Raw genomic sequence first — 14,594 nt, 5'->3', positions numbered from 1 at the left:
CGCTGTAGCCCTAATTACTACATTGCACTTGGTACTTAGTAAGTGCTCAATAAATATCTGCTGAATAAATAAAAGAACAGTATTCCTCATACTACAGGATACAGAGCTGTAGGGGACCTCATAAATTATCTGGTTTCCTTCTTTTCTTTTATAGATAAGGAGACTGAGTCTACAAATAACTAGCCTGGGATCCCATAGCTAGTAAACAGAACAACATAGGAGGCTGGAGCAATGATCAGCATGGTAAAGCAAATTAATCTAGTGTAGAGAAAAAGTGGATGGGGCCAAAAAGCAAAAGGGAGACATAGAAAGCTTGAAAGAGCAAGGGGAGGAGGGAGATGGCAGGGGGGAGGGAGAGAGGAAGGAAGGAGGGAAATCACATGTTTTACTGGCTGAAAAAGTGAGTCTAGAATCCAAGGATGTTTTAGATGGCACTAAATTAATACTGAATATCCTTAAAGCACTTCGCAAATCACATCTTTTACAATCAGACAGACAACATTTAGGAATGACCCCTGAGATGTTCAGCTCTCCATTCATCGCTGTGGTGTGGTGGGGATATTCTAACTGCTGAGGTTTATCTGAAGAACAATTATTGTTTTGGTTCAAATCTCCCACCTGCAGACTGAACACTTAGACTGAGAAGAGGGGGAAGAAAGAGATATGCATTGAACTAGGCACTCTGCCAGGGGCTTTCAAGTATCTCAGTCAATTTTCATAGCATCCCTATGGCCACTTTACAAATGAGGAAACTACATTTCCAAGGGTTGAGTGAACAGCTCAAAACCTCACAACTGATCAGTGGCAAAGCAGGACACTAACTAAGGTCACTCCATTTGGCTCTTTTCTCTAGTTTCTACAGAATTTCAGGAAAGAAAACTTCCCCATGTGTGCTTTCACCTAGCATTTTTAAAGTCACCCTAAGGCAAGGCACAATGGGTGTTTAGTCCCCAGAGTATCTCTGGGCTCGTCAGTTTTCACAGACGGATCTGATTCCACCACCAAAGCACTGGACTGCTAAATCATTCCGATTTGGCAATGCAGAACATGTGTGTTGGCTTTGGGGAGAAATCCATCAGTATCCCCCAGAGCAACCCCTAAATAAACATGCAGTCTAAGTAAAAATAGTGTGCTTGTTATGTCAGTGCGGCTTTGGAGCTCCCAGCCTGGCACTGGGGTGATCCACTGCTCCAATGGCTGAGGCCTGAGGAGCATCTAGGGGTGTGGGATTTTTAGTCCCCAAAATGAGGACATTCTTGCCAAGCTGGACAAGTTGGTCACTCTACGCAGCACCCCCAGTTCCAACCAGTCTTTCTCCCTTAACCCTTCACCCCATGAAGAAATTCTGAGGCCACTGTTGTCTTTATATAACCTCAAACTGTCTTCTGCCCACTGCCCAATTTTTGATCGAAACTCCCTTGAGAAAAATGTGCCTTATAGAAGATACATGAAAATATATGCATCTTTTCCATTTTTATTTTAGATTTTAAAATCCTGGATTTGTTGGCACTCCAGAAATACATACCAATGAATCACATTCATTCTTTTTTTTTTTTTTCTCCCTTGGCCATGCCATGTGGCAAGTGGGATTTTAGGTCCCTGACCAGGGATCAAACCCATGCCCCCTGCATTGGAAGCACAGAGTCTTAACTACTGGACTGACAGAGAAGCCTCATGAACTACATTCTTTTAACCTCTTTGCAGAATTCCTTTCAGAGGACTGTGCTTTGGCATTTTGCCTCTATTGTAATATTGAATTTAAGAATTCTTTTCCTGGGTCCAAAATCACTGTGGATGATGAGTGCAGCCATGAAATTAAAAGATGCTTGCTCCTTGGAAGAAAAGCTATGACAAACCTAGACAGCGTATTAAAAGGCAGACATTACTTTGCCAACAAAGGTCCATCTAGTCAAAGCTATTTTTCCAGTAGTCAGGCACAGATATGAGAGTTGGACCCTAAAGAAGGCTGAGAGCTGAAGAATTGATGCTTTTGAACTGTGGTGCTGGAGAAGACTCTTGAGAACCCCTTGGACAGCAAGGAGATCAAACCAGTGAGTCCTAAAGGAAATCAGTCCTGAATATTAATTGAAAGGACTGATGCTGAAGCTGAAGCTCCAATACTTTGGCCACCTGATATGAAGAGCCAACTCATTTGAAAAGACCCTGGTGCTGGGAAAGATTGAGGGCAGGAGGAGAAGGGGGCAACAGAGGATAAGATGGTTGAATGGCATCACTAACTCAATGGACATGAGTTGAGCAAACTCTGGGAGATAGTGATGGACAGGGAAGCCTGGTGTGCTGCAGTCCATGGGGTCACAAAGAGTCAGACACAACTGAGCAACTGAACGACAGCAATTGAATGTAATGGAGGGAGGGGAGTGTTGAGGACTATAGTCACTTTATCATCCAGTGTCATCCTCAGTCTTCTAGAGAAATTTATTACCTCTCTAAGTGCCAGGGAAATCTCTCTGCCCCGAGAAACTATATTTTCCATAGTTTTTCTTTATGAGAATTAATATTAAATACTCGATCTTATTTCTCTTTTTCCTTTGACCAGCAGGAAATTCAGAGCCAAATTTTTCTGCTCAGTATTAAAAATTGTGTAGGACTCTTGTCTGTATATTCATATTTTAACTTCCTGTATTTTCCAGCACTTAATTTTTTATATAAAGCAATGAAGTGATAAATGAGAATGTGATCATTCACAGTTTCTTTTTACAATAACCCAGCAAAGTGAATATTATTGGGGGGATTTAAAGTTCATGTTGGAATCTTTCAGACAAAGGAAAACTTTGGTTCAGCATTGGAATGAGAATTTAAGACAAGAGACAGCTGAACAAACACAGCAAGGATTGGTTGAAAAATTTCTAATTTATTCCAACATTTGTCAACACCTTCTAAATGCTACCTAGGAAGACAGAGAATGCCTAGCTGAAAATTTCATTGTTCTTGTCCCTGATTCACTTTCTTTGCATGATCTCAGGTGGAGTGGGAAAGAGCTTGGTTCCTCCTAACCCATGGGTGACAAATAACCAGCCTTAGGCCACCTGAAAGAAAGAAAGTGAAGTTGCTCAGTCGTGTCCATCTCTTTGTGACCCTGTGGACTGTAGCCCACCAGGCTCCTCTGTCCATGGGATTCTCCAGGCAAAAATACTGGAGTGAGTTGCCATTTCCTTCTCCAGGGGACCTTCCCAAAACCCAGGGATCAAACCCAGGTCTCCCACATTGCAGGCAGATGCTTTAACCTCTGCACCACTAGGGAAGCCCTAGGCCATCTGGCTCTATGTTCTTAAGTCATCTTAGGGGCAGCCTGGTGCATAGCAACTAATAGGTTTGGAGTGGAATCTCAGCCCCAGTGTGATCTCGAGTTTGTCATCTAAACAATTTGCATCCCCATTTTACCATGATAAAGTAGGAATAATAATATCCACATAAGAAAGATATTATGAAGACTAATATTAATATCCACATTAGAAAAATATTATGAAGACTCCAATACTTGGGCCATCTGATGCAAAGAGCTGACTGATTGGAAAAGACCCTAAAGCTGGGAAAGATTGAAAGCAAAAGGAGAAAGGAGTGGCAGAGGATGAGATGGTTAGATAGCATCACCGACTCGATGGACATGAATTTAAGCAAGCTCCAGGAGTGAGTGGAGAACAGAGAAGCCTGGAGTGCTCCAATCCATGTTGTCGCAGAGAGCTGGACTCAACTTAGCAGCTGAACAACAACCACATAAGACTAACTGAAATCATGCATATAAAAGCATCACCCCCCATCCCCACTCCCACCAGCAGCACAGTGACTGGTATGTAGTGAGAGCCTCCCCCACAACCTCCCAATAAAGGTCTGAGCTGTTACTACAGAAAAGTTAAGCCTCAGACTGACAGAGATCACACTGTCCCTGGCAGTGACTGGAGATTTTATCATAAACCTCTGGCAGCGTTGCCTAATATAACTTTGGCCACTTCTGCTCATTTGTTAAAGGATACTCCACAGGCCCAAAGCAGAGGCCCCACATTAAAGCAGTGGTTATAGTGGGTCACTGGGGTTCTTTCTCCCCAGGCAACAATGAAGCTGAATTAACAAGCATTCACCAGGGCAAACCATAGGCGAGGAACATTAGAACTCTGCAAAAATAGTAAATTTTTAAAGAGATGCACTACTACACAGGCCAAAATTTAGGGCGTCTTGCTTGCTTCTTGCACATACTGAGCTGGCTGGAGCCAATACAGGAAAGCAAAAGTGTGCCGAGAAACCCTGGAGTGCCCACCCCTGGGATCCCTGAGGGTTAACCTTTGAGAAGTCGCAGATCCCTCTCCAGTTTTTGTTAGCCAAGGACACATTGCCTCACCTCTGCTCAATTCCTCCCTGTCTCCACTCAGTATCTCAGCCTGACTAAATTAGATATTCTGTGAGCTTCCCCCTCCTCACTGTCTCCAAATTCAAGGGCTACAATGGTCCAAATAAACATAACTGATTACAAATTTGACCCCAGTCTTTGGGTCAAAAGTTCAACCACCAGAAACAGAGAGACCAGTGGGGTCGAGACTCCCAAATCTCCACCAGAGATGCTTTTGAAATGCTCCATGGACTGAAGGTTCCCAGAGGGCAGGGACAGTGACAGTGAACAGAAAGACAGAGCACCTCCTGATAAGTTCTGCTCCAGGTGTGACTTGAATATGTGGAGTATTCAAAGCACAAATTCTCAGAGCTGACTCTTAGAGGTCATCTGGGTCAACCTCTGTCTGATGTAGGAATCCCCTGTAGATGTATGAATCTCTATTCATCAACAAACATGAACCCACCCGAGGCAGCCCATACCCCAGTCCCCCACCCCAAGAACAATTATAGTATATAAACTGGTCTTCATTCTTACCCAATTTCTCTTTCATCTTGAAACTTCTTATGTATTAATGAGCACCAGCTGTGATGTCAGGCATTGGGCAAAGGGGTGCAGTGGAGCGCTGAGTAGCTAGAGACGTGTCCCTGTCATCGAGGAGCTTATAGTCTGATTGTGGAGACATGCGTGAATGACACATAACTGATGAGTGTGGTCAAAGCACTCAGAAGAAAGAGAAAGGATAGTTCTATGACATGGTACGAGGAGAAGGGGTACAGACAAGGGGGCAGGGAGAGGGTAGCTGGAAATCCTCCTCAGAAATCATGGAAAGCTGAGACCTCATGGATGAATAGGAGTTAACTCTTGAATGGGGGTAGGGACATTCCACAAAGATCCTTTGTGGCAGGAAGGATCATGGTATACTCAAGAAACCAAAAGAAAGCCAACATGACTCCAACACAAGGCAAGTGGGCAGGAGCCAGTAGGCCATGCAAAGGATTTTGTCTTTATTCTCAAAGCAGTGGGAGCAGCTGAAGGAGTGTGTGTGTATGTTAGACCCAATACACACACATTCTCCTCAGATTCCTGCCTCAACCCCTTCCCAGACCTCTGACTGCTTACTCATGGAGAGCCTTGGATGACAACCATGGGAGCTGCCGCTCTCCCCCACTGCACCCCCATCACCACTCAGATGCTATTCAGACTAAAGGACTATAGGCTGCCTGGAGTGTGTTCTTCATATGCAGACCAGAGTAGTGAAAGAAGCCGCACCCATTGCCCCAAACGCCAACAAACTGCTCCCATAAAAGTAAGAGAGAGAAAAGGAAAAGATACAGAGAAACACAGAAGAGTAGAGTAGAGAAGGCTGAGCGAAGACTCCTGTGAAGATGGCAGGGATTGAAGTGATGCATCTGCAAGTCAAGGATCACCTGGAACCACCAGAAGTTGAAAGAGACAAGGAAGGCTCCTCTCTGGGAGCCTATAGAGGGAGGACAATGTGCTGAAACCTAGAGTTTGGACTTCTGGCTTCCAGATCTGTGAGAGAATAAATCTCTGCTGTTTCAGGCTACCACATTTGGAATAATGTGTTTTGGCAGCTCTAGGAAACTAATACAGATTTTGCTGCCTGGAAAGGAGATGGTGGCTGTAACAAGTACCTAAAAGTGTGGAGAATGACTATGTTGCCTTGAAGAGATGGTAGAACCATGGACTTTAAAGGTGATTCTGTTGAGAGCTCAAAAAAAAGGTGAAGGGCATGGAAGAGAAAGCTTCTATCATCTTAGAGAAAACATATATCATCTTAAATAGAATCTTGTAAGAAATGTGAATGTTCAAGGTACTTCTGGTGAGAAACATGCTTTTAAAACCTGGAGAAAAAGCAATCCATGTTGTAAAGTGTGGAAAAAACTTGGCTGAACTGAGCTCTTCCATTGGATAGAAGGCAGAACTTGTAAGCCATGAGGCTGGATATTTAGCTGAGGGACTTTTCAAGGGAAATGTGGAAGATGCAGCCTGGTCTCTTCTTGATGCTCTTATAAAATGTGAGAAGAAAGATAAACTGCTGAAGGAACTGCTAGGATAAAAGGAGCCAGTGCTTAGTAATTTGAGAGGTTCTTGGCCCACCCAGATTGCAAAGGATGCTAAAATTAAAAAACTAATACGAGTGTGCTCACTTACTGACAATACATCAAACTGATACTTACAAATTATGTGTTTTTATGTATGTCTGTTGTACTTAAAAGTTTGTTTATAGCAATGTAAGCTTACTGCTGAAAAATTAGAAAATAAATAGGCAAAAATAAGAAAATAAAAATGCTATCCATATTTCCAATACCTGAAAACAACCTATCAACATTCTCTTTTATAGGCATCTAAATTTTCTTCTACATATTTTTATATTTCTACATACATTTTCACCGAAACAGGACCTTATCACCTATTCTAATCCTTTGGTTATTTTTATCTCTTAGGTATTTATTGATGGATAACTTGCCAATAAATATACCGCTAGAAGATCATTCTCAAGGATTAAGAATTTGGTAAGGGCTTTACGGGTTTGCAAAAGTTCCACAGTAGCATATTTTATCTTTCAATTAAATTTGAATTTTTTTTTAGAAAATTGCTTAGGAATACAAAAGTTAATAAAGTAAAACAGGAAATGTCCTAGTCCTCAGAGGTAACATTTAAATCTTCATTTCTTTGATTACAAGCAAGATTAAAGATGTTTTCACATGTACTGAGCATTTTTGTTTCTTCACTGTGAATTGCCTCTGTATAGCCTTTGCCCCTTTGCTTCTATTCATGTTTATTTTTTTCTGAGAGACTTGTAATGATGCCTTACATATTGAAGATATTAATCTCCTGTTTGTCTTATACGTTACAAATATTTTTCTCAGTCTTACCATTTGCTTTTCATTTTGTTTATAACTTTTATGCATAATTTCACATTTATATAGTTACATATCTAAATTTTTTATGGCTTCTGCCCTAGGGTTGTGCCTGAAAAGACCTCCCACATATCCAGATTATAGAACTAGTTAACTAAGATTTCTTCTGTTGATTTTATGGTATGTTTTACTTTTTGACTTTTTTATCTTCCCAAAATTTATTTCAGCCTATGGTGAGAAGGAAAGGATTAACTTAATTTTTTAAATAAAAATTATTCTCACATCACTCCTTGGATAATCCATCACCTCACATTATTTTCAAGTGCTGGAGATTTGTCTTCATGTACTAAAAATAGATGTATCATTGCATTTGGGGCTGTCTATTCTAGTCCATTGTTTTCTCTATTTGTTACAGGCTCTGCATGTTTATTTAAATGTAATTTTATATTACAATTTATTATCAGTGTAAGGTTCCCCTCCAATTTCTTCTTTTAAATTTATTTTTGCTATTTATGTGTCTCTCTTCCTTCAGATAAACTTAACACAAATAAACATACTTGCATTTCAACTGCAACTCTATTAAATGTGTAGACCAATTTGGGTAAGAACTGCCATCTTTTCCTTAATAGACAATATTCAGGAAAGAAAGGCAGGACATATGGGGAAACAGTAAGAAATATAACTGTGTTCTTGAAGAAAAGTATTCATGTAGAATCTTTCTGTAGAAGCAGAAAGACAGAAACGCTGGTGTGCTCAGACTGTATTTAGATTTTTCTTAGAAGCAGCACAAAGCACTTTTAAGGAAAAGTAAATCTCACAAACAGGTATCCCTTAAAGAAACTGGAGAGACACAGGATGCCAGAGGCTGAATGGGGGCTCCTGAAATGGTTTGAAGGTGAAAGGAATAGAAAGATTACAGAATCAGAACCTGATACTGCTTCCAAAGTGCACAAGAGAAGAGCTTCTTATGATGCTGCTGAGGTATCAGTCTCCTCTGAAAGAAAGAAGCTGCTGCCAGCAGCAGAAACCAGGAGGTCAGGAGTAGCTCCCAAAAGGTAAAGGAGATGCTCGGTTCCAATTTAAACAGGCTGAGATGAAGAGATGGCTTGACTTCTAGCTGGAAATGTTCTGAAGGGGGCTATAGATCTGGAGCTTTCTGAAAAAGGATTGCAGAAAACACCCAGCCTGGTACACAGTGGACCCTCGTAAACGTGTGACTCCCGCTAAGGGATAAGGGCAACAGACTGAGAGCTGAAAATCATGTTATGAAAGAGTAAAGATTCAAAAGTGTCCCTAAACTTTGTTGAATACTACACATACAGGACAGAGAGAAAACTAGAGTCAGAAAAGTCAGCAGTTAAAAACAACCAACCTATCAACCAATCAGTGGGCAGAATGGCTGGGATTTTGAGTAAACATTGCTGAGTATCACAGATCTATAAATGACAATTCAAAGTGAACACAAAGGCACACCCCCAAGATAATGCGCGGGAATCTTTAGAGACCCTTAACACATTTTAAAATCACCTTCTTATTTGATCCTTATAGTGATCCTGATGTGAGGAAATGTCAGAATGCTCACACCAGCAAGGAGTGGTTCTAATTCAAATAAAATTTGCCTAGTCCAATTGGGACATATCACTTGTATTTACAGATTCAATCCTATACAGTCAGCAAGAAAAAAAGATTAATTTAAGTAGTGTTGTCACATGGAGGAAAAGGCTAGTCATTGGATATGTGAAGAGCTTACTGGCGTTTGTAAAGAATCCATTGCCTCATGGTTTAACATTGTTGTAGCAGGTTGTATGCATACAGTTATATACACAGAACATAGTGAGCAATTTAAAAGATTTTCAAGGATAGTTTTGACTCCATGTGATTTTCATGGTTGGCAATGACTTTCAGATTTTAATCTTCTCATGACGTGCGACTTTAACTTGGTCCTTTCACATATTTTTATCATGTTACATTATTATACTCACGTTGCTATGAGCCTATTATCTGAGCTAAACCCTGCGAGATATCAGGTGGAAACCTCACACAGATCACTTTGATAGAAACAGTGTTCAGTGCTGCTGAGACTCACACTCAGGTCTGTTGCTCACAGACCTTTTTCATCACTACTAGAGGGAGAATCGGAGAAGGCAGTGGCACCCCACTCCAGTACCCTTGCCTGGAAAATCCCATGGGTGGAGGAGCCTGATAGGCTGCAGTCCATGGGGTCGCTAAGAGTTGGACATGACTGAGCGACTTCACGTTCACTTTTCACTTTCATGCATTGGAGAAGGAAACGGCAACCCACTCCAGTGTTCTTGCCTGGAGAATCCCAGGGACGGGGGAGCCTGGTGGGCTGCCATCTATGGGGTTGCACAGAGTCAGACATGACTGAAGTGACTTAGCAGCAGCAGCAGAGGAGAATAATATAGTGGCTAAAATAATAAACTCTGGAGTCAAACTCTCTGTGCTCATGTTTTAGCTACATCACTTTCCATCTGGGTGACCTTGGGCAAAATACTTGATCTCTGTGAGCCTTAATGGTCCCATCAGTAAAAAGAGGTGAAGAACAATATATCCCATGAGACTATATTTAGGTAATTGTCATTGAGTTTGATGTATGTGAAAAGTTGAGAACATTGCCTGCTCTCTTATAGGTCCTTATTAAATAAATACTAGCTGTGAACTTTAATTAGTATGCCACAGACTTTTCCAGCTTGTTAAATGGTTAGATAATTAATAAACATATGCTGTTAGTAAGACTCAGAGTTCTTTTGATTAATTCAATATTTTTCTTCTACTATTTTACACTTGCTCAAACAGGTATACTCAAAGGAACAAGCTGTGTCCAGTTTGGATAATAATATTATTTGGCAAAGAACAACAACTGCCAATTCAATTTATTTTACTTTCATTCTGTGGGGCTTGTTAGTTATATTTATATACAACTTATCTTGCATATGACTGATATGTTGACATGTTACGATCATAACATGTCAACATAAAAGATTTTCACACCACTAAAGATTTTTCTAGAGTCCCTCAGAAGAGTGAAGATCCTCTGCAACCAGTCAGTGACACAGGTCTTCTTACTCTAAGGAATCCTGTCACCACAACTTCCAAGTCTGAAGAATGAAACCCCTAATGAGAACCATTCACTGGGAGTCTATGGTGTGTTGTACCATGCCAACCTCCTTATAGATATCATGTCTAGAATAAATCTTCTCATTCCTGCTTTCCAGAGCAGAAAACTGGGGCTTAGGGAGGCCGCATAACTTAGCGAAGACCAACTTACTAGTATGGCATAAAATAAGATTTCAAGTCTTGGTCTAACACCAAAGCTCTTATTCTCCCCTACTTCAATCATGCTGCTCCAGCTGATGATAATAGGAATTAAAGGAGAAATTAAGTGGTTGAGATTTATAGATGATGAACCACTGTAAAAGCCACTGTTGTGAACTTTTAAAGAGGGAAATCAGCCAGTTGAACATTGGTTAAGGAAATGCTTTTACAATGAAGACTTTTCCCCCTTATTTTTCATATTGTCCCACAACAAGAGAACAAAGGGTCAGTCCAAGTTCATGGCAGGTACAGTTAGAGAAAAAAAGAAAGGAAAAATATGTTCTGCCCCCCCACACACACCGCCCCCCGCCCCCCCCCCCCCCCCCGCCTCCAGCATGGAGCCTCTCTATGGAATTCCGTATCTGCTGAGTCAAATTTCAGAGTTGTGGTGTTTAAAGACGTTTGTGTTGATTTAATGCTCCAAAACAATACTGGCTGTTGACTAGGCGAAGATGAGAGTAACGAAATCACATACTTCAGGACTTCGACTGATTTCTACAGAGGCCAAAAGGTAGTTTTCTTCTCTTTTACTTTGCCATCTGCTGCAGACCCAAGGATCCAGAGGCCCTCCCACTGTCTTCTGGAGCTGCAGGGTTCCAGCCTGACCAGAATGTGTCTGAAACCCCATCTAACTGAGGCAAAAAGTCTCAGTCCCCACAGAGGTAGCTAATCCAGTCATTGAAGGGTTACCCAGTCCAAATCCCCAGCCACAAAATGAAAACAGAGCAGGGTCTTTGTTTATTGATCTGCCTAGGACCCTCTGACTGGCAAAGGAAGAAAAAAAATAACCCGGCACAAAATAAATGTTCGATTTCTCTTATGTAAACAAGATGGAAACCAACTTGGCTGTCCAAAGCAATTCTTTGCATGTAAAGCAAAAAATAGCTCCCTTGAGGAGGAAGGAACTCAAGCCCCATTCAATTGCCCCTCCCCTCTACTCTTTCCCTGGCCATTTTCAGTAACCACTGCCTTTCTGCCAGTGAACGTCTATTCAGGGTCCCTGTGCAGGGGTCACTGCAGGCAATGAGCTCACCCCCACTCCATCACCCCATCCAAAATGTTTTCTGATCTCAATAAAGGCTATGGACTCTATGCTGAAAGTCAGTATTATTGAAAATTATCTCCATAAAAACGAAATACTTTTATCCAAAAATCTCAGTCTTCTATTTCTTTCTGCAGGGCTCTGAACAGTCCCAAACTGCTCTTATGTGGGTTTAGAAGTGGACTAAAGGGAGACCTTTTAAAAAATCCAAATTCTTCTTTGTCAAATACCCAGATGGTAGATGACAATTTGGATGCAAATCCCTTAAAGAAGGGTCTCAAAAACTTAGTTCACCTTTTGGGACCAAGAAAGTTAATCCTAAATCCTTGTTCGATCTTTATTCATGCCAAACTTTTAGTGACTTAAGCAAAACATTTACCACGTTGGATCACATGGCTCAGCTTCATTAGCCAGTATATCTATGGATAGCAGTGTTTTACAGAAAATAAGAATCTGGCTGAACCTTCACTCAAAACTCAACACCAACACAAACGAAGACATTCAGATTTCAGAAGACCCAATTTCCTGTGGGGAAAAAAAGGGCTTCTCTCATTTTCATACAGGTCCCATTTTCTTAGTGCACTCAAAATGAAGTCTGGATACATCTCTGAAAAACCTAGTCCCCTTACAACCCAGAGATACCAAGCCAATCGGCATCAGGCATTTGAGAGTATTTGTAATGTTTCCAAAGCTCCAAGTGTTAGGGAGGTATTTGGATTCAAAGTTCCCATAATGATTGGAATACTCAGTAAATGTGAAGAAGATAGAAAAATGGATCTCACACCTGACTTGCTGATACTTCTCCATCTGGGAACCCAGATCTTAGGAGGGAGGTCCTGAGAACATAAGGATGCCCGGTGATGAATGATACTGGTATAAGAATGGTTTTCCTGGATTTACTCAACAAACCTATGGAACATCCTCCCACTAGAACACTTGGAGTAGTCATGAGAACTATGGTGGTTTGATACCATTCTTCTTCCCTCCTGATCACTTGGTAAAGAATGTTCCAGGAACTGAGTGGCCTGCTTATAAAAGATGACAGGGGACAGAGGCATTCCTCTCCTACCTAATTCTGCCCTTTCCCAGACATCCTGGTGATCAGGGAAATCTCTTGAGTGTGGAAAGAGGCAGATATAAGGAAGAAATAAGCAAATCTTATAGATTCACATGAAAATTCCTGGTACTCCACCCCTACAGCTCTCCCAGGCATGAGTGAACTTGTGGTAACTCAAGGTTTCTATCCAGCAATGAGATTAACCTCATAAAATAAGCAAGAAGAGCTATCATCAGAAATGTGTGCTGCTTACTTACTTGTTCACACAGGGATCTATTTATAACCTGCCTTGCTCCACAAAGAATTTGAGGTAGAATGACTTCATTCTCAAAGGCCCAGATAAAACTCTTTATAGTGGCTATTATCATGACTCAAAAAGAGGATTCAAAAAACACAGGACAAAATTGAGAAAGCAATCACCACCAACATGTCAACAGGCCCCACCTAGCTGCCCACTCTCTGGGTAGAAAACACTCTGATGGTTAAGAGTATTCTGTTTCGGGATTTTGGGCCTGGTACAAACTGTATCAGACTGATACTCCTTTTCATTCACCCTAATGTCTTCTTTAACCCCTGGTAGCAAACTACCCACAAGGCAAATTCATTCAAAGTTTACCCGAGCTATGGTACTAAAAGCATAAGAGAATGGAATTATTATCAAGGGACATAGGGCATCCACCTATTTTCTTTTGAAAAAAAAAAATAATTTCTAAGGCAATTCTTAAGAGAGAGGTCAATTTAGATTAGAAATCTAAATTTTAGACTTTTTTTAAAAATAGACTTTATTATTTAGAGCAGTTTCCGGTTCACAGCGAAACTGAGCAGAGATACAGACATTTCCCATATACTCCCTGCCTCCACACAAACAAACCTATTCTATTACCAATGTTGCCACCAGAGTGGTACATTTGTTCAGTTGATGAACACCCATTGACACACTATAATCACCCAAAGTCCATAGCTTACCTTGGGGTAAGCTTACTTTACTCTTGGTATACATTGTATGGGTTTTGACAAATGTATAATGACACATATCCACCATTACAGTAAGTATTAGGCAGAATAATTTCACTGCCTGAAGAATTCTCTGTGTTCCAACTATTCATTCCTCCCTCCCCACTGACCCCTGGCAACCACTGATCTTTTCACTGTCTTCACAATTTTGCCTTTTCGAGAATGTCATATATTTGGGACCATACAATATGCATATAGCCTTTTTATAACTGGCTTTTTTCACTTAATAATATGTATTTAAGATTCTTCCTTATCTTTTCATAGCTTGCTAGCTCATTTCTTTTTAGCAATGAATAATATTCTATTATATGGATGTACCTCTTTTTATTATAAATTCGCCCACTAAAAGACATCTTGGTTGTTTTCAAGTTTGGGTGATTATGAATAAACCTGTTATAAATATCCATATGCAAGTTTTTGTGTGGGCATAAAATGTCAGTTCATTTGGGTAGATGCCAAGGCAGGAAATTGCTAGATTGTGTGGTTAAGAGTGTGTTTTGTTTTGTAAAAAATGTCAAACTGTCTTCCAAAGTGCCTGTACCATTTGTATTCCCGTCAGCAGTGAATCAGAGTTCCTGTTGCTCCCCGTTCTCACCACCATGGGGTGTTGTCAGTGTTTTGGGTTTTGTCCATTCTGATCGGTGTATGGTGGTATCTCACTGTTTCAGACTGTTTTTCAGTATACAATACATTTTTTCACTTCAAAGGCATCCACTGATGCGAACTCAATTAACCAAGGAAAACTGATCTTTAGTGAAAGTGGATACCCTCTAGGCTGAGGAACAGCACTAGACATTCCTTATTCCTATTTCACAGACAAGAAAACAGAAGTTCAGAGATGCTGGTTAATTTCCCAGGTCACAGGAAAAGAGGCAAGGCCAGAATTTGTATCTACATCTAGCTTTCTCTAAAGCC

This window comes from Bos indicus x Bos taurus, chromosome 4, assembly GCF_003369695.1.
Source record: "Bos indicus x Bos taurus breed Angus x Brahman F1 hybrid chromosome 4, Bos_hybrid_MaternalHap_v2.0, whole genome shotgun sequence".
NCBI classification, from domain to species: Eukaryota; Metazoa; Chordata; class Mammalia; order Artiodactyla; family Bovidae; genus Bos; species Bos indicus x Bos taurus.
This window is presented reverse-complemented; position numbering follows the sequence as displayed.